This window comes from Mastigoproctus giganteus, chromosome 8 (genome assembly GCF_048544385.1).
Source record: "Mastigoproctus giganteus isolate SK-2022 chromosome 8, ASM4854438v1, whole genome shotgun sequence".
NCBI classification, from domain to species: domain Eukaryota; kingdom Metazoa; phylum Arthropoda; class Arachnida; order Uropygi; family Thelyphonidae; genus Mastigoproctus; species Mastigoproctus giganteus.
Window position 1 is genome coordinate 4,801,351 of NC_143582.1, and position 26,602 is coordinate 4,827,952.

Consider the following 26,602-nt stretch of genomic DNA (forward strand, 5'->3'; position numbering starts at 1 on the left):
AATGACACTAGTTTACAAATTCATAAGATTTTGAATAGAAGGTAGAAATGAACTGAAATGCCCTTGGCTGTGAGTAATGTAAAAGTGTAAGGCACAAATAGAAAATTTAGATGTTTTATACAATATGAGAGACTGCACTGTACTAGTTAAGAAGACATGCAAGATTTTTCATGTGTTGTAAAATCTTGTAAAGGTAACAAGTATGCTGTGGTACTATACGGAGATGTGATTTTTCAGCTTGAAATGGCAGGAAACACAATGCGATCAGGCATTTGCAAACAAGTAAGCATAAGAATAATGTACATGTGGGAAGAAATGTAAACATAAATGTAGCATTTCAATGTGAAGATGCTTTTCTTGCTGTTTTACACACAAAGTATTCTAATTAAAAGACATCAGGGCCTATATTGCTTATTTTTAGGTTTAGGCCATTTGTTATCTGGATCTTTTTTGTAATACATGGGCTGAAATATTTTTGAATTGATGCTAAGATTTGACTGGGCAAGGATGCACAGACTAAATGATTAATAGTAGCCACAGATAGAAGTGATTTTTGCACTGCTTCTATTGGGACATGCTGGGGGGGTTAATCATAAGACAGCAAATACATAGGTTGTTTTAGGGTTACTAAAAGCAAAAACAGTGCGTACACTGATGCAAGGAGCATAGTGAATAAATTTGAAGTACTGGTTAAGTCATCAAAGATGGATGTCGTAGGGATGTCTGAGGCATGGTGACATTCAGACATAAGAGATGTAGGATTTGAATATGGGTGTATAAATGTATAGGGAAAGGAACAGACAGGACAGGAGGAGTACAGTAGGAATGGGTTATGCTTTTAATTAAGAAGTATATTAAATCTAAGGCAGTGCAGTGTTGAGTCAGTTTGGTGTGACATAAGTACTGGGAGAACAAAAATGAAAGTGGCAGTGATCACACTGTATTGATATGGGATTTGCTGTCAGATGTAACTACTGTCAAGGATAAAGGGAAGGGTATTTGCTTCTGTGAAGGTGACAAAAATGGTCTCAGATAGTGTTTTAAAATATATTCAGTGGGACCAACTGATGATGATACCAACAGCAAATTCTAAATGGGAAGTATTCAATGAAGTAATCATAGAAGCTACTTGGCTTTTCACACCAACCAAGGGATACTTTTCTAGGTTGGGACTTAAATGGATGTCAGATGAACTGATGAGACAAGTGTCAGAGAAGAAAAATGCATGAAAGAAGAAAAATAAGGAGATACAGAAAACTAGAGTATGTATAAACTGGCATGCAATCCAGTTGCAAACTGGATTAGGCAAGCTAAGGCAGATTATGAGAATTTTCTGACAAAAATGGAAGGAAAAACACCAAAGACCTCTTCTTATGTGAATGCTATAAGAAAAGGGATGAATCAAATCAGTATGATCCTGCTCAGGTTGCTGACAAAGTGAATAGATATTTTTCATCTCTATTCACATATTGGAATTTTTTAGGGATGGGGATGCCAGAAGTATATCAAATTAGAGGGAGCTAAGTGATTTTGTGATAAATTTTGAGAAAGAAGCTGAATGTAAATGCTGAAATTGTTGAAGCTAAATGAAAATAAGGCACCTTGGGCAAACATTTATCCATAATTATGGGAACATCCTTCGATTCAGGAGAGGTCCTGATGGATTGGAGATGTGCAAATGTATCCTCAATTCACAAAGGGATCAAAGGGTGACACGAGTAATTGCAGATGTTAGCTTGACTTCTGTTCTACAAAGAATAAGTCATTGGTTAAAAGAAATAATGTAGGAAATCTAGACAGGAATATTAGTACTGCAAATGATGCAAGAAAGCAAGCTTATAAAGCATCACCTGGAAAAAAAAAAAAACACTTTCAACCCTTCAAGAATTTGTCCAGTTCTTCCTAGATTTTATTCAAAAAACCCCACTTCCACAACAACAGATGGAAGTTTGTTCCAACAGTCAACCTCCCGCTGACTGAAGGCAACTTCTGCACATCTGTCCTGCTACCGTTCTTCCTCAACTTCAATTTTTCTCATCTCGTGTGTAATCTTGGAAAGAGGAAGAATACCATTAACACAGCAATCCATTCAAGACTTTAACACCTCAATCAGATTGCTCCACAAGTGCCTGGTCTCCAGACACTGCGGTTTGCAGAACTGAAGCCTTTCTTGGTAAGAGCACCCTTTTGTTCCCTTTGCCAATCTAGTTCCCTTGTCTGCACCTGTTCCAGCAGATGTGTATCCTTCTTAAAGTGAGGCCCCCCAGACCTGTATACAGCCTAACCATGGCCTTTTACAAGGGGAAAAATTTTTGTATATCATTGACAAAACCCCATGAGCTGTGCTGACAGCCTCTCTCTGCACTGCTCACAGAATTTTATACCTGACTGCACAATTATCCCCAGATCTTCATTTTCTACTACTCTGAGTGTAGTTCCACACAGTTGATAAGTTACTCTGAGATTACTGCTACCCATATTCAGTACCTTGCATTTGTCAATATTTAACTTCAACTGCCATTTCTCAGCCCGTTGATCTAATTTTCCTAGATCTTGTTGCACTTTACTCTTGTTAACCATCCTCCTGACTTTTGTATCATCTTCAAACTTAGACATTAAGCCTGATATACCTTTATCTATGGATGCACCGATTAATCAGTACATAATCGGTAATTGATCTAATTGGCTCCTTGGAAGATTAATCGTTAATTGGCTTTTTTGTTGATTAATTGGTTTTTTAATTGGCCATTTCCTGCCAAATTCAAGCTAGTTAATCACTTCAAGAGATTCTTCAGATAGCTTTGATATACTGAGATGGATTAAGTATTGGCTGCTGTTATAGCCGGTTTATTTTTTATTAATACTGAGAATATAATAAAAAATAAATGTAACTTAACAGGTATTTTAATCAAATATATCACCTTTTTAACACAGTATAAAGGAAAAAACAAATTAAAAGTAGTTAGAGTAATCAAAATCGAACACTCTTAAATTGCAATTCAAAAATATCAGTTTCCCCATTTTCAGGATATAGCCTATTTCTTGTCAGTTTATGCAAATTACCACCGGTACTAAATTTTTTTTCACTTTCAACTGATGAAGCCAGTGCACTTAAATATTTCCAAGCCAGTTTACTCAAAGAGGTAATTTGTCTTGCATGTTTTTCCACCACAGAAATGGGCTATCATTTCTAAGTTAGTAATGGCAAATTTAAATACTAATTCAATTCGAGTGCAACACTGAATAATGCTTTTTTTTTTTTTAAGGATCGTTTCACTTTTGAATTTACTCTGGATGAAATTTCTTCTGTTCCTTCATTTTGAATATTATCTGTCTTAGCAGAAGCTAATTCACAAACAAACTTTAAAAAAAAGTCGTAGTATAGCCTGGGGTATCTTGATCTTCAGTAGAACTGGTTGAAGCATATCCTGTTCAAATGTCATCAAGAGAATCCCCTTTTACCTCCATTTGATCTTGCTCCAGAGCTTCTAAAACCCGTTCCTTTATTTTGTTTTTCATATCACTTCTTTGAAATTTCATCTTAAATCTAGGATCTATAAAAATAGATAAACACAGATTTATTTTCCATGAAAGCAGAAAATCTTTTCAAAATTGATGATTTTAGCTCCTCAACTGTGGTAAGGATTCCACCGAAATTATCATTTTGGACAGCTTTTTACAAAAATGAATTGAGTCAAACTTTTGTAGGGTTTATCATTGATTTGAAGTGATAATTCTCTTTTACTAGCTTCATTAGTGATTTTTTCAAATTGGTCTAGGAGTTGGACAATTTTTTATACAAGACCCCACTGGTATGAACTTAATGTTGGAATATTGTTATTCACAGCATATGTTGCAAGAGCTTTTTGATGTTCTGTTTCTTTCCAGCGTGTAATACATTGAATTCCAATGAGTGGATAAATCTTGAATTAATTAAATTTAGCTGCTCCTCCATTTCCATCAATTTGTTAACTGCTGAAGCAGAATGACCAAAGTATTTTACTATATTCCTATTGATAGTAATAACAGTCTTTACAGCCTGCTGGGCAAATATGGATTCATTTATTGAAAATTGTAATGTGTATGAAACATGATTGTGACTGTAAACCACCATCAGTGATACCAGCTACCATATTTGTTCCAGAATCTTGAAGTACGAGAAATGCTTCGCTTTTTGACAGCTTATATTCTTCTAGCACATTGTTCAACTCTTTACTGATTTGTGTCCCTGTATGAGAGCCTGAAAAAGGACGAGCTCTTAGGACAGCCCTGTGTTCAAAATTTTTTTTTTTTTTTATGTAAACCCCAAACACGAGAGGTATTAGAACCTATAGTACTTAGTACCGTGCTTGGGTTAGAGATTGAGAAGACGAAAGAAGATATTTGTTGACATTGGACTTGAACTTCTGTAGACTGTAATTTTCAGGAAATACGTGTGAAGGAAGGTTGTTCCAGAAAATGGCAGTTGAATGAATAAAGGAGAAAGATGAAAAGTTGGTTCTGTGAGTTTGAAGTTGATCAGTAAATGGATGTTGGCTGGTGGCAGCACATGTTTGGACTGTTTTGAAAGAGAGAGAGAGAGAGAGAGAGAGAGCGGGAATTATAGAAGCCAATTCAGAAGAACAGTGCCCATGGAAGTATCTCTAGAAGAGGCATGCAACAGAAACAGTACGTCTATGAGACGAGTGGAGAGATTGTTAGAGATGAATCATTAATTAACCTAACTGCCCTCTTCTGAATGGAATCAAGAAGCCTGTGAGAGGTTTTGGGATCACCACCCCAGATGTGGGAACAATATTCCATGGCTGGGCAGATATGCGATTTATACAGAGTGAGCAGCTGTTTGGAAGAAAAGTAACACTGAGAGCGAAAGAGAGAATCCAGTTTTTTAGATGCAGAGGAAGCAATATTTGTAATGTGCTTGTGCCAAGAGAGATTGGAAGTCAGGGTAATCCCCAAAAGAGATATATCATTTTGCCTAGAAATCGGAGTGTCACAAAAGATAAGCATAGGAGCAGAAGAATCCTTTTTGCGAGATATAAGACAGGACTGAGTTTTAGAAGGATTGAAATCAACTAAGTTGACTTTGACCCACTGGAGAATGTCCTGAAGATCTGCATTTAAGGAATTGGTAGCAGATTTTCGAGAAGTTGAAGCTGATTGAGCAGGGCAAGGTTTCTCAAAATTGAAAGTGGAATGCAATGTGCTGTTCATTGGCAAAACTATGAATAGGATTTCCAGTCAATGGAAGAAGGTCATTAATATACAAGAAGAAAAGAGTGGGGGCAAGAACTGAACCGTGGGGAACACCAGCATTAGTGGAGAAGTGAGAAGACAGAGAGCCATCTACTGTCACCTTCAGTGAGCGATCGGAGAGAAAACTGGATAACCAATTACAAAAAACAGACTGTTCAATAGACTGTCAATAGACAAATAGACTGTTCAAACCATAAGATGGAAGTTTGTTTAGAAAACCTTTATGCCAAACACGATCAAAAGCCTTTGAGATGTCAATAGTAACTGCTTCTGTTTCACCGAACTTTTCAATTGAATTAGTCCATAAATGGGTAACATAAGCCAGAATATCATCAGTGGATCGACACTGACAGAATACATACTGGCGATCGTTGATCAAACGGAAGGTTTCTAGGTAGTTTAAGAGTTGGCGGTTAATGGATTTCTCCATTACTTTAGAAAGAGTAGAAGTAATTGCAATGGGACAATAATTGGATGGTAGGGATCTGTCACCCTTTTTAGGAACTGGCTGGATATGAGCAAATTTCCAAGCAGAAGGAAAAACATCTTTGGAATAAGAAAGTGAAAAAAGGCGGCAAAGAATAGGAGTAAGTTCAGGAGCACAGATTTTGAGAACAAGTGTAGAAATGCCATTGGGACCTGGACCTTTATCAAAATTCGTCAAAATCCTTCTGACATCCTTTTGGAGGAAGACCACAGGAGGCATTGAATGGAGCGTGTTGGGGATGGAGGAAGGTGTTTTCCAAGATCATTAATACTTGAGTTGGAAGAAAAATGGGATGCTAGCAGGTCAGCTTTATCCTTGGCTGAAGTGACAACAGAACCATCTGGTTTGGGCAGAGGTGGGAGCAGAGATGGGCAAAAGTTGCGGCCAATAGCTTTGGATGTTTGGCTACCATTACGGCAATAAGCAAGTTTTCTACTCTTAGACTGTTCAAACTCTAGTTTGGACTGATTAATAACTGCTTTACAATTGTTGCGAGCTTTGGTGTAGGCAGAAAATGAAGCTGAAGAATTAGAAACAAGCCAATTACGATATGCAACATTCTTCTCTTGAACAGCCTTAGCACATTTATTGGAAAACAATATTTAGATAAAGGACGAGATTTTAAAGAGGAGTGTGTAAAAAAGGATTCCATTACCGCAAGAATAATTTTACTGATACGATCTGAGCAAACCTCGACATCAGAAGTTTTGAAACAGTAATCTGACAAAGGAAAAGAAATCTTGCAGGTCATCCCATTTTACATTCTTGTAATGCCAAACAACACAAGGTTGGGAATATCCATGAGATGAAGGTTCCATTGGAGAAGAGACAATCACCAAGTTGTGATCTGAAGTGCCTAAAGGACCTCTCACTTCGACCGTGTACTTAGAAGGGTTGTTTGTGAGAAAAAGATAAAACGTGTTGGCTGTATGATTATGATTGTCTGGTATTCTTGTAGGTAAATGAACAATCTGTGCAAGGTCATTAGTAATTGCAAAAGCCTCAGCATCTCGACCAGCTGGGTCGGTGTGACTAGAAAACGGAAGCCAGCTGGAGTTGTGAACATTAAAATCACCAAGGAAAATTACTTCACTGTTAGGAAAGTTGGACTGGAGAAAGTCAAGTTGCAAAGAGAGGAAGTCAAAGAGCTCCAAGTAATTAGTGGAGTTGGGAGAACGGTAGAGACAACAGATGCATTTGACACAACGAGGTAGAGAGATTTTAAGCCAGAGAAGATTGAAGAGAGGAGATTCCAAATTACCAAGTCTGACAGGGAATATCGGAATGGACATATGCACAAGTACAACTTTGAGGTGAAAGGAATCATGCAGCAAATAATTTGGCATCTGAAATGAGCAGTAGTTGAATCGACCGATAACTGAGATTCTGTCAGAAAAAGTACATGGGGTTTGGCAGACTGCAAGTGGAAATGGACATCGTTGAGATTAGAATTGAGACTACGTATATTTGTGAAATGAATTAGGAAGTGTTTGGGAGGTTTAGATCTTTTCGCAGATAAGCTTGCTCTATTAGTTTGTCAATTCATGGTGTATTCAATAATAAGAAAAAGTGGGTGGGACATGCTGTATGAAGTAATGAAATTTTTGGATATGGCGTGCACATGGTAAGAATATAACCAGATCCTCGGCATAACGTGGCCTTGACTATGCTCCCCTGCACACGCACTACTCGGATGCCCTCCAGTCACTATCTGGCAGAGTTGAGGTAGCAAGATATGTGCTAGCTGATCCGGAAGCCTCCTAGAGAGTTACCAATAGGTTCGGTCCGGTGTACTAACTAGCAGCCAACCTGCGAACACCGTTTTAGAGCTGTACCCTCAAAATGTAAGGAATAATGGATCTCGCTACGATGTTCATCATAACCTCAAAATCATCAATCATACTGCATGATGGAAGAGATAGGGTGGGGTTAACCGGAACTTAGCTCTAGAGACTAAACATGGATTCCACCACTTCAAGCCTCCAATAAGCAAAGTGGTGGTATTGCATTTGTTGATGAGAGTCATCTACCACCTAGTACTGCCTGGTAACATAGAGGGGCGGCATTCCTCCATGTGGTGTGGCCGGCACACCTCGACCGCTGCTTATGTTGGTTCACACCTGGGTGGTCACCCACCATGCACTTGTGCTTGGAGGTTATACCCAGGATTACTAACAGTCTCACCATCGTGAAAGTGTAACCAGAGGATGACCTTTCGCTCTGAGCGTTACTTTTCTTTATGCCAAACACGATCGAAAGATGACAGACAATTTTCGATCGTGTTTGGCATAAAGGTCTTCTAAACAAGCTTCCATCTTATGGTTTGCGAACTGTTTTTTGTAATTGGTTATCCAGTTTTCTCTCTGATCGCTCACTGAGGGTGATGGTAGATGGCTCTCTGTCTTCTAACTTCTCCACTAATGCCGGTGTTCCCCAAGGCTCAGTTCTTTCCCCACTCTTTTCCACTTGTATATTAATGACCTTTTATTGACTGGAAATCCTATCCATAGTTTTGCCGATGATAGCACATTGCATTCCACTTTCCATTTTGAGAAACCTTGTCCTGCTCAATCAGCTATAACTTCTCGAAAATCTGCTACTAATTCCTTAAATGCCGATCTTCAGGTAATTCTCCAGTGGGGCAAAGACAACTCAACTCCTCTGCTTACCTTTGGTGACACTCCGATTTCTAGGCAAGATGATATATCTCTTTTGGAAATTACCCTGACTTCTAATCTCTCTCTTGGGACAAGCACATTACAAATATTGCTTCCTCTGCATCTAAAAAACTTGGTTTTCTCTTTCGCTCTCAGCGTTACTTTTCTTTTAAACAGCTGTTCACTCTGTACAAATCGCAAATCCACCCTACCATGGAATACTCTTGCCACATATGGGGCGGTGCCCCAAACACATATGGGGCGGTGCCCCAAAACCTCTCTCAGGCTTCTAGATTCCATTCAGTAGAGGGCAGTTAGGTTAATTAATGACTCATCTTTAACAGAGCCTCTCCACTCCCTGTCTCATAGATGTATTGTTTCTGCTGCATGCCTTTTCCACAGATACTTCCATGGGCACTGTTCTTATGAATTGGCTTCTGTAATTCCCGCATCTTTTTCAAAACGGTCCGTGCACGTGCCGCAACCAGTCAACATCCATTTACTGTCCTACTTCAAACTCGCAGAACCAACTTTTCATCTTCCTCCTTTATTTTTAACTGCTGTTTTCTGGAACAACCTTCCTTCATACGTATTTCCTGAAAATTACAATGTACAGTAGTTCAAATCAACAAATATCTTCTTTCGTCTTCTCAACCTCCAAGCCTAGCATGGTACTATGTACTATAGGTTCTAAAATCTCTCTTTTGGGGTTTACATAAAAAAAAAAAAAAAAAAAAATTCACCTTTACGAAAGCAAAAGTCCTTCTCTTTAACCTTGATGGTAGTATGTCCTTAAGTTATTCCCACATCAGTACACTGTGATCACTGTTATCCAGTGGTTCCTTTATCTGCAAATTCTCATTGTATCAATAATCACTGCTGATAATCAGATCAAGAGCATTACTTCCTCTGGTTGCCTCTCGAACATGTTGCTGTAGAAAACAGTCATCCAGTAAATCCTCAAAAATCTTTCTTGTGTGTGAGTGACCAATCTATAAGTTCCTGTCAACATCTGGAAAGTTAAAACCCCGATCATAAGAAATTCTAATTTACTGGGCCACTCTATTTCACTGCACAAATGCTCATTATACTCATCAGATTCATTAGGTCTATAACACACCTACTGTCATTTTTCTTTTCCCAGTGCATATGTCACACCAGACAGACTCAACATTGCATTGTCCACCAACATCAATTGGATGCACTTCCTTAGATTTTGTGTTTCTTAACTAACAGCATAACCCTCCTCCCTTCCTGCCCTGTCTATCCTTTCTGTACACATTGTAATCCCCAAATTCCAATTCTGCACTGGTTATGTCTGTCTGATGCCACATCTCTGATAGCCCAACAATATCTGCCTTTGATGTCTTCTATCAAATTTATTAACTATACTCCTTAGCATTGGTGTACATGCAAGTATACATGCACCTGTTTCTACTCTTACTTACCCTAATGCAGCCCATGTATTTACTTATTCCACTTGACACCCAGCAGTCCTGGACATCTCCATTACCTTGCTTTCCTGGCTGCTGCTCATTCTATAGAAGCAGTGCAAGAATCACTTATGCCTCTGCCACCATTAACCTTTTAGTCTGTGTATCCTCCGCAAGCTAGCAGTTTTCCGATCCACCTAACACTGCCTCAATAGCATCAGCAAATATTCTAGCACCCTTTCTATTTAAGTGTACCCCATCCCTGTAGAAGCAGTCTCTCCTGTCAACAAGCACAGACCAGGCTGGAAAAATTTCTACCCCTTGAGGCTTGCAGAATCTCTCCAGGGTCGAATTGATCGCCAAGGCTCTAATCATACACTCCCTCCTATCATTTCTGGCACTTTCACATTCAATCCTAACTCAACTTTTTTTTTTTTTTTTTAATTTTGACCTGTACTAGTTGAGTAAGTCTGCAGATCTCTTACTCTTAATGTTATTGGTTCCAACGTGTACAACAACATCACCTTTTGTGCCCTTAAAAGTTGATATCTGCTCTACAACGTCATCAACTTTTGTCCCTGGCAGATATACTATACAAGAAGAATAGGTGGAGCAGCACCTCTGGTCCTGTTCCACCTATTCTTCTTGCATAGTATATGCCTCGTCTCCCTGACAATAGTCACCAACAATAACTAGTTCCTTTGGGACCAGTGCATTCTACCTTCGAAATTCCCTGTGTTACATGATGTACAGGAGTGGGCTCTGCCATTCAGCTGGGCAGCTGAACTTGATGGCCCCTCATTAATTTCTTTGAGGGCATTTACCCTACACCTCATGCTGTCATAGGCTCCCATCAGAACGCTGAGTTGCTGAGTTTCTTGACTCTAGGCATCTAGCACACACAAAGACATCCTCCTTGGCTAGATCATGTCCCATTTTTGAAAGTTCAGCAAACATTTCGCACATTTTTTGAGGCTGATGCATTGGAGAATTGTCCCCTTTGTTTCTCCCGAGTCACAGTAGTCTCACTAGTCTGTGATCTTTTCTTTGCAGCTCTAGTCTGGGTCATGATTTCCATTTAAATACAATTTGATTAACAATGAAATTCAATTTAAGATTCATTATATTTTTGATTAATTTACAATGCTATAATAAGCTAGCTGATTCTTAATTGAGTGCTTCGTATTACACTATCTGGTTTTACTTTATATCTTATGCTATCAGTTCAAGATATATATATGTTACGCTATTTCATATCGACTACAATATGGCGGCTAGTTCAAATATATTGGCACCAAGACTTGGGAGTCTTAACTTCCAAAAATTGCCAGTTAAATTCAAAATAAGCTAATGAACGTTACTAAACCTATTTAATATCTCTGTAAAACACAATGTACTATGTTAATTAACAAAGAATAAGGTAAAAATTAAAATACCTATTCCTTTAAAGCAGCTGAAAATCCACCTTATGGCAAAACCTTTGGAATACTAGCAAAACTGGTTGTAGACCTAATGACTCAAATGAGTATAATGAACAACTGTACAGAGAAATAGAGTGAGAGAAATCAGATTGTCTTATAATGGAGAATTTTAATTTCGCAGATATTGACTGGAACTTGTGGGTTGGTCACTCGCACACTAGCAAGACTTGTGGAGTTATTGGATGGTTGTTTTCTAACGCAGCATGTTTGAGAGGCAGCCAGAGGGAGTAATGATCTTGATCTGATTATCAGAAGTGATTCGTCATACATTAAGAATCTTCAGATAAAGGAACTGCTAGGTGGCAGTGATCACAATGTGCTGATATGGGATTTACTTAAAGAGGTGACTGTTTTTAAATTCTATACGGTGGGACCAACTGATGATGTTACCAACAGCAAATTCTAAATGAGAAGCATTCAAAGAATAAATCTTGGAATGCTACTAGGCTTTTCATATCAACTAAGAAATATTGTTCAAGGTTTAGGCTTAAATGGATGTAAAATGAACTAATGAGACAGGTTGCAGGAAAAGAAGAAAAATACGTCAGATACATAAATTAACAGGTGAGACAGATGCCTCTGGTAGATAATAAGCTGGTCTGTAATCAAGTCACAAAGACGTTAGGCAGGCAAAGGCAGAATATGAGAAAATTTTGGCAAAGGATGCAAAGAAAAATTGCAAACTGTTCTTTACTTATTTAAACTCTAGAAGGAAGTGGATGAATCAGATTGGTCCACTTGATATCGATGGTTCAACTGTTGATGATCCTGATCAGGTAGCAAACAAACAAAATGAGTATTTTGCATTTACACATGAGGAGTTATACAGGGAGAGAAATTATCATTATCATCATTAGCCATGTGGAAGCCTGAGGCTTATACTGTACCGGTCAAAAAAAATTTCCAAGTTACTCTGAGAGAGAGAGAAGTAGAAAGGAATGACCAAGAAAGAGAAGAATAATGATTACCACCACTTTGTTTATTGGAGGCTTGAAGTGGTGAAACCCATGTTTAGTCTCTACAGAAAAGTTTCCAGCTTCCCCCCCCCCCCCCCATACTTCTCCTCCAACCCATGCACGGTACTATAGGTTTTGATACCTTTCGTGTTTGGGGTTTTCATAAAAAAAAAAATAAAAAAAAATCCAGATCAGGACACTGGGTGTGCCAAGCCCATACTCACCAGATGTGATGAGCCTCAGAGGTGTATTAAACTCTAGTAGTGAGCTAAATGATTTTGTAATACCTGAGCAAAGTGGAGCAGAAACTGTCAGAGACAAATACACGTATAAGAAATGCACTTGGTGGATGGAATCTATTCAGTTATTAAAAGAGGCAGCAAGAATTAAGCAAACCCGTAGCAGAGTCGTCATGAGCGGGAGTGCAGTAGCACACGCTCTTTGTGTAGACTGGGGTTCAAGCTCCTGACTGCTAAATACAGTCGATCTGCCAACCCGAACTGGACCAGCGTGGCAGATTATGGTCCATTTCCCTCAGCATGAATTGTTGAGGAGGCTTCCATCCTGCAGTGGGTTGATAATGGCTGCAGTTTACCTTTTTCTAGCCATAATTATGAGAGCTTCCTTGGACTCAGTGGAGGTACCCATGGACTGGAGATGTGCAAATGTGACCCCCCAATTCACAAAGGAGAATCAAAGGGTGACACAAGTAATTACAGACCTGTTAGTTTAGCTTCTGCTCTGGGGAAATTAAAGAGATACTGGTCAAAGAATCACTGTAGGATCATCTAGCAAGACTTCAGTTATAATTCGGACACAGCATGGGTTTGTTAAGGGGAAGTCTTGTCTGACAAATTTGATTGGTTACTATGATGTGGTCACAAAGGAAGTAGATGCAAAGAATAATTTTGATATCATATAGTTGGATCTTAGGAAGGCTTTTGATACTGTTGCACATGTAAGACTGCTGTACAAATTGGAGCAGTGTGGCATTGAGGGCAAATTGCTGCTATGGATAAAGAGATGGTTTAGTGGGAGAAGGCAGAGAGTGGTAATCAATGGACACTGCTGTTCATGCACTAATGTTATTAGTGTTGGGCCCATTGTTGTTTTGTATATTTATTAGTGATATTGATGAAGGTATATCAGGCTTAATGTCTAAGCTTGCAGACAATATGAAGGTTGGCAAGTTTGTTAATGACACTAATGACAGTACACTACTGCAACAGGATCTAGAAAAGTTCAGCAGGTAGGCTGAGAGGCAGCAACTGAGGTTTAACATTGACAAATGTAAAGTTCTGCATATGGGTAACGTATCAACTGTGCGGTACTACATTCAGGGTGATATAGAATGAAAAGGACCTGGAGGTAATTGTGTAGTGAGATATGAAATTTTCTGAGCAGTGCATACAGTCTGCAAGAGTAGCTCATGGTGTCAATTGTATACAGGAATTTTTCTAGCAGGGATAAGGAGGTGATTATCCCCTTGTAGCAATGGTCAGGCACACCACGAATACTGTATACAGGATTGGGTGCCTCATTTTAGGAAGGATGTAGTGCTGCTGGAACGAGTACATAAAAGGGCAACAAGATTAGTGAATGGAACAGTGTTGCTCTTATGAAGAAAGGCTTAAGTTATGCAATTTACAGTGTCTGTAGTTTAGGCACCTGCAAGGTGATCTGATTGAGGTGTATAAGGCCTTGAATGGTTTGAGCAGGTTCAATGCTGATGGGATTCTTCCTCAGATTACAAACCTGAGGGGTCCATAGATTCTAACTAAGAAAGACTATCATACTAGGCTGGATACACCGGTTCTCGTCCGATCACCGAAGTTAAGCAGCGTTAGGCCTGGTCAGTACTTGGGAGGGTGACCACCTGGGGATACCGGGTGTAGTTGGCTTTTTTGATTGGATACTATGATGCAGTCACAAAGGAACTGGATGCAGGGAATAACTTTGATATTATATACTTGGATCTTAGAAAGGCTTTTGATACTGTTGCACATGGAAGACTGCTGCACAAATTGGAGCAGTGTAACATTGGAGGCAAATTGCTGCTGTGGTTAAAGGGGTGGCTGAGGGGGAGAAGACAGAGTGGTAATCAATGGACACTGCTCGTCGTGGACTAATGTTATTAGTGGAGTCCCTCAGGGCTCAGTGTTGGGTCCATTATTGTTTTCTGTATTCATAAATGATATTGATGATGGTATATCAAGCTTAATGTCGAAGTTTGCAGACGATACAAAGGTAGGCAGGGTTGTCAAGGACACTACTGACACTATGCTGCTGCAACAGGATCTGGAAAGGTTGAGCAGATGGGCTGAGAGGTGGCAAATGAAGTTTAACATTGACAAATGTAAAGTACTACACATGGGAAACAGCAACCCCAGAGCAACGTATCAACTCTGTGGTACTACACTGACAGTGGTAGAGAATGAAAGGGACTTGGGGGTGGTTGTGCAGGCAGATATGAAGTTCTCTGAGCAGTGCAGACGGGCTGCAAGAGTAGCTCATTGTGTATTGTCAATGATATATAGGAATTTTTCTAGCAGGGATAAGGAGGTGATTATTCCCTTGTATAAGGCAATGGTCAGGCCACACCTAGAGTCTGTATACAGACCTGGAGGCCTCATTTCAAGAAGGATGTAGAGCTGCTGGAACGAGTACAGAGAAGGGCAACAAGATTAGTGAATGGAACAAAGGGGTGCTCTTACGAAGAAAGGCTTAAGATTTGCAAATTACAGTGTCTGGAGACTAGGCACCAGCGAGGTGATCTGATAGAGGTGTATAAAGCATTGAATGGTTTGAGCATGCTCAATGCTGATGGGATTCTTCCTCTAGCTCAGAATAATCACCTGAGAGGGCATAACTTCAAATTGAGGAAAGACAGATGTAGGATAGACGTGCGGAAATTTGCCTTTAGCCAGCGAGTGGTTGGTTGGTGGAACAGACTTCCATCCCTTGTCGTGGAAGTTGATAGCCTAAATAAGTTTAAGGCTCAGCTGGACAGGTATTTTGAACGAACAGAGGGGTGAAGTGGGAGTGGTTTTTTTTTTTTTTTGGCTGATGCTGCATAAGCTTGCTTTCTTGCATCAAATGCCTCTACTAATGCTAATGCTAAAAGACAGTTGTAGATGTGTGGAAATTTGCCTTTAGCCAGCGGGTGGTTGATTTCTGGAAGAAACTTTCATCTGTCATTGTTGAAGTGAACAGCTTAAATAAATTCAAGGCAGAACTAGACAAACATTTGGAACAAACGGATGGGTGAAATGGGAAGGGTTTTTTTTTTTTTTTTTTTTTTTTGGCCGATACTGTATAAGCTTGCTTTCTTGCATCATTTGCCTCTACTAATGCTAGCTTCTTTGATAGATTCCAATTTCTCAGATAACAAAAGTAATCAGGTTTTCTCCTACCTGAAGATTCTAAGATATTTCAGTGCACCATTGATGCAAAAAAGCTTCTGAACCCATTTCTTTGTTTTAACTTGATGCTGAGGTGAAATATGTTTACTTTAAAAGTTGCAATATTTGAGTTTAACCTTTCCACATTTGGACAACATTTCTCTCAGGGTTTTTATTTGCAAATGAACTGTCTTTTATACATTACAGAGGAATTACAACTTTACCATCATTTGTAAACATTCATTTCTATACATATAATTTCTGCACTTTGGAACTAGTGTCCCACATACTATTATTTTTTGTCTCTCATTACTGTTCCTCTAGCAGACATATTCCTGTATGGTATTTACCTGTGAAACATATATATTACAGTTTATGATAACAATGCTGTTAAAATGGGTAAAAATATAATGCTGTTTAGCAGATGCCATGTTTGATTAATAGCACATTATACTAATAATAAACTGAGCAACTTATATTTATGTGAATTGAATAATACCATCTGTGTTTAATTTCTCTTATACGGGATTTTATTTTAATATTGTTTATTGCTTTGGATGTAGAATTGTCTCATAAGAAAACTTGAAGATTTTGATAACTTGGTAGAAGAAAGATTTATGATACATTGAGCAAATAATTCACATTTTATAAGGGGATGCCACTGCAATAAGGTGTGGAAAAATTAAACAGATGGGCCGAGTGAGAAGTGGCATGTTAAAGTTTAGCATTGAGAAATGCAAGGTACTGTATTTGTAAATATTATGTTAATTAATCTGAGGATAACATAGCAACTGTGTGGTACCGCATTGAATATATTGTAGAGAATGAAAAGGACCTGGCAGTAATTGTGCAGTTAGACACAAAGTTCTCTGAATAGTGAAGACAAGCTTCTGGAGGTTTATCAGAGGTATAAAGGAATTTTACCAGCAAGTATTAAGGACGTGATTATCTTGTACGAGACATTGGTTAGGCCTGGCATATTCTCATTTTAGGTTTTGTTCTTTTAATGTGGTTGGTAACGCTTTGCAGCCACCAACATTTTACTGATTTACTTCTGTTTTTATTTATTATTTAGTTTATATATATATTGTATTTTTTTGTTATTGTTGTTGCCAAAATTGATATTTGCTTTAGTTGTTAGTATTGCCCTAAGAATGATTATTTTGTTGCGCCCAAGTTTTATTAAATTAAAAATGTACACGTGGGTTGATGTATTTATCAGCTTATACAGCCAAGTATTACAAGAATGATCAGGTAACCACACTACCAATATGTATAAATTTTTCAAGCTGTGATTGGCATACACTTTCACTATCGTTTGCTTTGCTATGTGTTCTTGTGTTGCATCAGTGAAAATGTGTATAGCAAGAATAGTCAACCTAACAAGAGTTGCACCATTTGTAACTCTTGTTATTTGCATGCCTCCTAATGCAAAAAAAAAAAAAAAAAAAATATATATATATATATATATATATATATATATAATATTATTAGTATAAAATACAGTAAGTAGATGTTTATGCATAGAAATAAACTAATGAAAATACGGTGTACCCTGGGAGCGATATACGTTGTGAACGAAGGGGGGAAGAAAGGAACCGGAAAAAATAATTGTAACGATTGAAAAGTAAACCAAATGAATTTTTTTTGAAATGAACGTACAGAGCATGTCGGAAACAGAAGTAAGAGCATTGCTGTCTTTTTCATGATTTTGGTGGATGACCTCTGATGAAGACACAAAAATCATGAAAGACTGCAATGCTATCTCCACCTTGGTCGTTTCTTCAAAAAATTCATTTGGTTTACTTTTCAATCGTTACAATTATTTTTTTCTGGTTCCTTTCTTCCCCCCTTCATTCACAACATATATCGCTCCCAGGGTACACCGTATTTTCATTAGTTTATTTCTATGCATAAACATCTACTTACTGTATTTTATACTAATAATATTTAATATTTTATATTTTATATATATACACTATGGCTGTAGGGTACTTTTGCAATAGCAGTGACCCTGATCCATAATTCATGTTAATCTAATTCTTAATTTTCTTCCCCTCTGTAGCATATAACTTCTCTATTGCATTATTCTTGATGATTATATATATATATATAATAGGAACAATTTATAAATATCTTATGCAATATAATCCAGATCGGATTAATGCCATCTATTTTAGATAGGACATTACATCCGTCGTAATATATTTATTTATTATAGCTTAAGTAAAATAGGTACGTGCTATTTAATAGTATATTATGTTTGATATGATGGTGGTGGCCGAAAATATAAAACCAATTCTATATAAATATAAGAACATATGTATTTTAACAAGCTGCCCAAAAATATACCTGTAGATCAAAACACCAAGTAACTCTATAATTGCCGATACCGGCCCCCGTGGCCAAACCTAGTAAAAAATAATCATTAGTAAAACAAAGTAATAATAATATAATACCAAATGTTAATTATAGGTGATAGGATACATTGAAAGGGACTTTATCGAGGCATAACCCTCTCAATATATCCCACTCATAATTAACAGAGCTTATCTGTTTCTGTTGTCGTCTGCCTGTATAACATGGTCAAATATGTAATATTAAAAGTTTATTGGTTAAGTAGATAAATAGTTAGGAAATAATTTAGTTGTTAACAGGCAGGATGACATTTAGCCCGACCGATAGCTAAAACACATATATAGAAAACTTGAAGAAGCAATTATTTATAATGAAGAGAAAAAGAGAACCAATATCAATCTATAATTTTCATATAAATAGTACAAAAGAAACTATCGCTAAAATAAGGAGAACGGAAGTAAGGTTTAAGTATAGTAATAGTACCTCAATCGCCCTCGAATTGCTCTAATAGTTCATGAGGTAAGAAAAATAGGATTCGATAGTCTATAGTTAAAAGTAAAGAAAAAGCGTTAATGCAAAAGTACGTAGGATAATACCAGGAGCGTAACTTCCTGTCCCTTATAGAAAGGGATCCTGGTATATCATAAGGATAATACTGAAATATAGGATAATATAAGGCATAACATAGAAAAATAGCAAACAGTGGAATGGCTAATTCCTACAAGCTATAAAAAGTGGTATAAAGGCCCATTATATTCAATAAATCTGTTTACAACATTAAATAAATAAATGATTAGGAGATAGCAAACATTTTACCACAAAGAAAAGAAATATAGGAAAGACCGCATGGTAGAGCACGTGTTATTATATCTCCGATGATAGTTGATGCCAGCGCCCTCACAGTTCTGACATGTAAATTTAGTTAACAAAATAAACCAAATAAATTAAATTAAATAACTAAATAGAGTGCGCGCCCTCTAGATTTATAGTTAAGTGTGTAGAACTAACAAATATTATGTATTATATTTAGAGGAGTACCGTAGAAAAAGACGATAGATATAAGGTTCTCAGTAGCAAAAGAGAGAAGCCAAGAAATTAATTCCTACCCTAGAAGCAAATATAGGTACCACTTTTTCAATGAGCGTAAACTATATCTGTCTTACTCCTAAGGTAGTGCCTACTATGTACAGGCTCTGTAGATGCCGCTAAATGTCAATAATACAGTCGTTACAGGAATACCTATAAAGAGTGTATGGCCTATATTATTAATACTGCAAAACTTTAGATATAATGTAATGCTGGTTAAGATGATTATAACATTTATTAATTGCTATATGCAGGTTTGCTATAACTATAGCAGGTTCGCTATAGTTATATACAAAAGTTTACGACAAACGTAACAAATTCGGATTTAAATCCATAGATCTAACAAGCTGGTATTCAAATATCTCCAAACAGTTTCACAAAAATATAATAGTTTCACAATGTATTAGAAGGATGAAGATATGCAACAATACTGATAATATAATATTTAAAATAACTAAATGCATAAGGCATAATACATTAACAGTTTAATATCTATATAATATCGGTGTGTAGATACACCATAGACAACTCTTAAACTACAAAGTAGTTGTTGTAGACATCATTTGCTCTTTCTCATATTGTGCTCTGCCTTCACGACGAGTTGCCCTGATATTGCACTACCTCGAATAAGTAACGCTTCACTAATAGAGAAGACTATTGTTGCTTATTCTCAGTGGGTGGGCAGGTACGCTGGCATTGCAGACATGACGACCCAGTTGTGAAGATAATCACACAATATGAGAGATGCCAAAAGGTGTACAGTAATCCCCCGCTATTCGCGAGGGTTAACGTTCCTGAGAAATGTTGTGAATACTGAGTTATGGCGCCCATAGTAATAAAGGGGTTCCGTTCCAAAGTATGACATATATAAGAAAAACTAGTCTAAATTTTTGTCTATGTACGTATTATATGTACCTTCATAATATGACTATTTACATGGTCATATTATGACTATGTAAATGATTATGATTATGACTAGTAGACAGTACATAGTGAAATGCAAGCATATGGCATCGAAATGAAAATAAGAAACAATTTAATATTAAATGTAATATGCCTTTGCTAGCAAAAAAACTTATCCTGCCAGTGCTATCACCTGTTTCGCTAAAGTGTTGATAAAGGAGTTTTGCCTTTTCACGAATGATGAGTGAACGTAACAGAATTTTATTTTGAGTTCGGTCTTCTATCCACAGATTTAAAGATTTTTCCATTTTTTCTAATTTAACATCACGAGTTACAGAGCAAATTTTTGAAGCAGTTAACGCGTTTTCACGGACACTACGGTGGATTTTTTCTTCAGATTTTTTTTATTGATCGTACCGTTGACTCATTGATTTTATAATGTTTTGCCACTGAGGAGACACTTTCACCATTAGAAATTTTATCTAATAACTCAACAATTTTATTCGCTAATGTCATCACCTTCTTTGATATTTTCACATTTCTCTTGTTATTCGTAGCCATATTTTTGTAGGGGTTAGAAAGACCTTGTCCACAATAAAGTCATTTTCTTCCGTTAACACACTCGGAAAAGTCTGTTTTACACTGCAAAACGGTAGATTTATCACTTTTGTAAGCATATAAATTAAAAGCAAACGACGAAACCTTCCCTGACAAGCGCATAACACATACTGAACAAGGATTAGCAAGAAACATCCACGCTCGCGATTTTGTCACCCCTCTCCCCCCACCCACTGAGCACTGTTTTCACCGGGAAAGATAATTTTAGCCACGCCCATGTTTTTTTATGGTGGAAAATATTCACGGCGCTTTAAAATTCACATTTTTTTTAGGTTTCATTTTATATTAAATCAGCGATCGCAAATAAGCGAAACCGCGAATAGCTGGGGTTTACTGTATATGACAATATTTAAAATAACTAAATGCACAATGGATAATACATTAAGAGTTTAATATCTATAATATCGGTGTGTAGATACACCATAGACAACTCTTAAGAATCTACAAAGTAGTTGTTGTAGGCACCATTTGCTCTTTCTCATATTGTTCTCTGCCTTCACAACGAGTTGCCATGATATGGTGGTACTCACTGAGAATAAGTAACAATAGTCTTCTCTATTAGTGAAGCGTTACTTATTCGAGGTAGTGCAATATCATGGCAACTCGTCGTGAAGGCAGAGCACAATATGAGAAAGAGCAAATGATGCCTACAACAACTACTTTGTAGTTCCTTAAGAGTTGTCTATGGTGTATCTACACACCGATATTATATAGATATTAAACTCTTAATGTATTATGCCTTGTGCATTTAGTTATTTTAAATATTGTCATATACACCTTTTGGCATCTCGCATATTGTGTGATTATCTTCACAACTGGGTCGTCGTGTCTGCGATACCAGGGTATCTGCCCACCCACTGATGATAGGCCAATAGCCTTGAAACATGTCTGGGTGGTGGTGTTCACTGAGAATAAGTAACAATAGTCTTCTCTATTAGTGAAGCGTTACTTATTCGAGGTAGTGCAATATCATGGCAACTTGTCGTGAAGGCTGAGCACAATATGAGAATGAGCAAATGATAACTACAACTACTACTTTGCAGTTTCTTAAGAGTTGTCTATGGTGTATCTACACACCGATATTATATTGATAATATAATAAACACACTCATTGATTTCAGACTTAAGTTGATTGACAATGGATTCCCAGAACGTTTTATAACTAGAAGCCTGCATATAGCTATTTTGATAGCTATTAATAAATGTCATAATCATCATAATCTGATATCATAAAATCATAAAATGTCATAATCATTTGCATTAATGCTTTTTCTTTACTTTTAACTACAGACTATCGAATCCTATTTTTCTTACCTCATGAACTATTAGAGCAATTCAACGACGATTGAGGTACTATTACTATACTTAAACCTTACTTCCGTTCTCCTTATTTTAGCGATAGCTTCTTTTGTACCTATTTATATGAAAATTATAGATTGATATTGGTTCTCTTTTTCTCTTCATTCTAAATAATTGCTTCTTCCAGTTTTCTATATGTGTTTTTAGCTATCGTTCGGGCTAAATATCATCCTGCCTGTTAACAACTAAATTACTTCCTAACTATTTATCTACTTAATCACTAAACTTTTAATATTACATATTTGACCATCTTATTCAGGCAGACGACAACAGAAACGGATAGCTCTGTTAAGCTGTCTGTTTGAGTGGGATATATTGAGAGGGTTATGCCTCGATAAAGTCCCTTTCAATGTATCCTATCACCTATAATTAACATTTGGAATTATATTATTATTACTTTGTTTTTCTAATGATTATTTTTTACTAGGTTTGGCCATGTGGGCCGGTATCGGCGATTATAGAGTTACTTGGTGTTTTGATCTACGGGCATATTTTTGGGCAGCTTGTTAAAATACATATGTTCTTATATTTATATAGAATTGGTTTTATATTTTCGGCCACCACCATCATATCTAACATAATATACTATTAAATAACATGTACCTATTTTACTTAAGCTATAATAAATATATACATATACATACACAGTAGACTCGATTTTCTGTTATAGATGGTAAAAAACAAATCCCGGATAATCGATTTCCTGGTTAATCCAAAAATACAGAAGTCCCCAAGATATGTTCCAGGACTTCGTCGAGTTTTACGTAACTCGGGAATGACTAGTATATTATTTTGAAATCTGAATTCAGTGCGATACTTTTTAATTTAATGTTTGACCATTTTCATACATCCTTATTAGTTTAATTTTCTGATCCAAATCGATCGCTTTCCTTTTCTTGGTAGATTTACTAATAGCGCTGTCACTTATTCTCTTAGTCGGCACTATGATAACGGTCAAAATTAAATTTTCTGTAAAGGACTTCACAGGGTTAAGGCAAAAACTCACTATTTATCACCCCACGCGAGCTCACATTTTTTCTGGAGGTCACCAAAAAACCTCAATAACAATTTGCACTTTCTATTTTATTGGGCTTTTCTGTTAGCGCAATCAATTATAAATGGATAGTAAACTCGATCGTATTGCATGTTGCAATGATACCGATAGCTGGAATTCTGTGGGTTTTTACGTTATTATGAAGTGTGTGTGTGTGTGTCCCCTTCAATGAAATCTTCAGTCACAAAAAAAAAAAAAAAACCAATTGTAAGAATCTTTCTTATTTTTTTGCTTGTTACTCCGTATCTCACTTGTGCAATTTGTGCGTGCCGTGATTGTCGTTATTGATTGCTTACTTATTATTATTTTTTTTGTTGTTGTTTTAAATTTTACAATCCTAAAAAAAACAAAAATAAAAAAAAATTGAGTGAAAACAAAAAAATTTACAAAAATGTAAATCCATAGCTGCGTAAGTTAGGGACTTACTGTATCGAATCTATGGAAAAAATATGGCGATGGATCATATTTTACTGGACACATCGTACCACATGTGTCCAGTACGATGCTTCCCTTTATTTTTTGTGATGTTGATTTTAAATCTAATAGCTTCCCTTTATTTTTTACACTGTAACTTTTGAATAATTTCAATTCTTTGTTTAACTGAAAGCGCAACTCTTTTGCATTTACCCATCATTTTTGTGATTTCTAAAAAAATATGTTTACTATAAAAAAAAAAATTTTGACATCCCTGACATAAATAACAAAACAAAATTTGTCTTTTTGCACTGAGATGGAGTACAACAATTGATGTGACACACTAAAACAAACTAAACTTTTTTTTTTTTTTTTTTTTTTCTGCAAGATAATAGGCACATCAAAATACGGTTAATCTCCCAACGATGTCTTATAATGCCGCTTGTTTATACCTTTTCTAGTTATTACTTACATTTTTGATTTCTGGTTAATTTTTTATTATTTTTTTAAATTTGGAGTCTTGGAGTGTCCCGGTAAATTGAGAGTCTGCCGTATATATATATATATATAAACTTAAATGAACTTAACCAATAAAATTACAAAAAATAAAAGTAAAATGGGTGGGGGGGAGAAAAAGTGAAGAGGAGGGTACTGTTTGAAGCAACGTTCCTTATATAATTGAGAACATACAAGCCAATTCAAAAGAAATTTTGCTGGGTGCCATTCTGCCGTCCCCCTGAATGGCACCTGTTTCCGAATTATGTGAAATCTCACAAAATTGGAAGCGTGGACTACCAACAATACATGAACAAATGAATTAAAAATAATAATTAATAAAATAAATATATAGAAATAAATTAGACTATAGATAGTCTAATTTGTTTCTATATATTTTCATTTCAACTATTGTTTTGTCACATTTTACTAATATGGTTTAGCATGCGAGTACTAGGTTTCCTGTCTTATTATTTTTCGCTGCATAAGGAACACCGCCACGTAAATCTATTGCATTGGCGGTTTGATTTTAGTATCATTCCGTCGTTGCATGGATTTGTTTAGCATTTGAAATGCAGTGATTGCACAATTGAGATACGGAGTAACAAGTTTACGAAGCTTAAAAAATAGGAATGAAGAGAAGATTCTGAAGATTCGTTTGTTTTTTTATATCACTGAAAATTTCAGTAAAGGGGACACACATTTCACCATAATAACATAAAAACCCACAGAATTCCAGAACTATCGGTATTATTGCAACTGTGATAAGATCGAGTTTACTACCCATTTATAATGAAATGCACTAACAGAAAAGCCCAATCAACTGGAAACTGCAAATTATTTTTAGTTTTATGATTGTTACCACCAGAAATGTGCTTTAGTAAAATGTGAGCTCCCGTGAGGTGATAATAGTGTTCCCACCTTAACCCTATGAAGGTCTTTACAGAAAATTTCATTTTGACCATTATCATGGTGCCGACTAAGAGAATAAGTGACAGCAGTACTAATAAATCTACCAAGAAAAAAGGAAAGCAATCAATTTTGGATCAGAAAATTAAAATAATAAGGATGTATGAAAATGATGAAACATTAACAAGTATTGCATGGAATTTAGCTTTTTGACAGTGTCAACAGTGAACACAATAATAACCAGCAAAAACAGAATACGAGAAGCGTTGAAGGGAACGGCACAAATGAAGTCAACTATAATAACCAAGGCTATGAAATACATATCAGTTTTTACAGTACAGTATTAGCATTAGCATTAGTAGAGGCATTTGATGCAAGAAAGCAAGCTTATGCAGCATCAGCCAAAAAAAAAAAAAAAACAAAAAAAAAACAAACCCCACTTCCACTTCACCCCTCTGTTCGTTCAAATACCTGTCCAGGTGAGCCTTAAACTTATTTAGGCTATCAACTTCCACTACAAGTGATGGAAGTCTGTTCCACCAACCAACCACCCGCTGGCTAAAGGCAAATTTCCGCACGTCTATCCTACATCTGTCTTTCCTCAATTTGAATTTATGCCCTCTCAGGTGATTATTCTGAGCTAGAGGAAGAATCCCATCAGCATTGAGCATGCTCAAACCATTCAAGGCTTTGTACACCTCTATCAGATCACCTCGGTGGTGCCTAGTCTCCAGACACTGTAATTTGCAAAACTTAAGCTCTTTCTTCGTAAGAGCACCCCTTTGTTCCATTCACTAATCTTGTTGCCCTTCTCTGTACTCGTTCCAGCAGCTCTACATCCTTCTTGAAATGAGGCCTCCAGACCTCTATACAGTACTCTAGGTGTGGCCTGACCATTGCCTTATACAAGGGAATAATCACCTCCTTATCCCTGCTGGAAAAATTCCTGTATATCATTGACAATACTCCATGAGCTACTCTTGCAGCCCGTCTGCACTGCTCATAGAACTTCATATCTGCCTGCACAACCACCCCCAAGTCCCTTTCATTCTCTACCACTGTCAGTGTAGTACCACAGAGTTGATACGTTGCTCTGGGGTTGCTGTTTCCCATGTGTAGTACTTTACATTTGTCAATGTTAAACTTCATTTGCCACCTCTCAGCCCATCTGCTCAACCTTTCCAGATCCTGTTGCAGCAGCATAGTGTCAGTAGTGTCCTTGACAACCCTGCCAACCTTTGTATTGTCTGCAAACTTGGACAATAAGCTTGATATACCATCATCAATATCATTTATAAATACAGAAAACAATAATGGACCCAACACTGAGCCCTGAGGGATTCCACTAATAACATTAGTCCACGATGAGCAGTGTCCATTGATTACCACTCTCTGTCTTCTCCCCCTCAACCACCCCTTTATCCATAGCAGCAATTTGCCTCCAATGTCACACTGCTCCAATTTGTGTAGCAGTCTTCCATGTGCAACAGTATCAAAAGCCTTTCTAAGATCCAAGTATATAATATCAAAGTTATTCCCTGCATCCAGTTCTTTTGTGACTGCATCATAGTATCAAATCAAATTGGTCAGGCAAGACTTCCCCTTAACAAAACCATGCTGTGTCTGAGCTATAACTGAAGTCTTGTCTAAATGATCCTGCAGTGCTTCTTTAACCAGTGCCTCCATTAATTTTCCTGGAACAGAAGTTAAGCTCACAGGTCTATAGTTACTTGTG

The 26,602-nt window shown here is 37.0% G+C and overlaps 1 protein-coding gene and 1 pseudogene across 5 annotated transcripts in view; both read left to right on the forward strand.

Annotated features, from left to right (window-relative positions):
• LOC150081216 (heterogeneous nuclear ribonucleoprotein R-like) overlaps window positions 1-26,602 on the forward strand; it is a 170,512-nt gene that overhangs the window by 11,141 nt on the left and 132,769 nt on the right. The window lies entirely within an intron of this gene.
• LOC150081217 (5S ribosomal RNA) lies at window positions 14,053-14,171 on the forward strand (annotated as a pseudogene).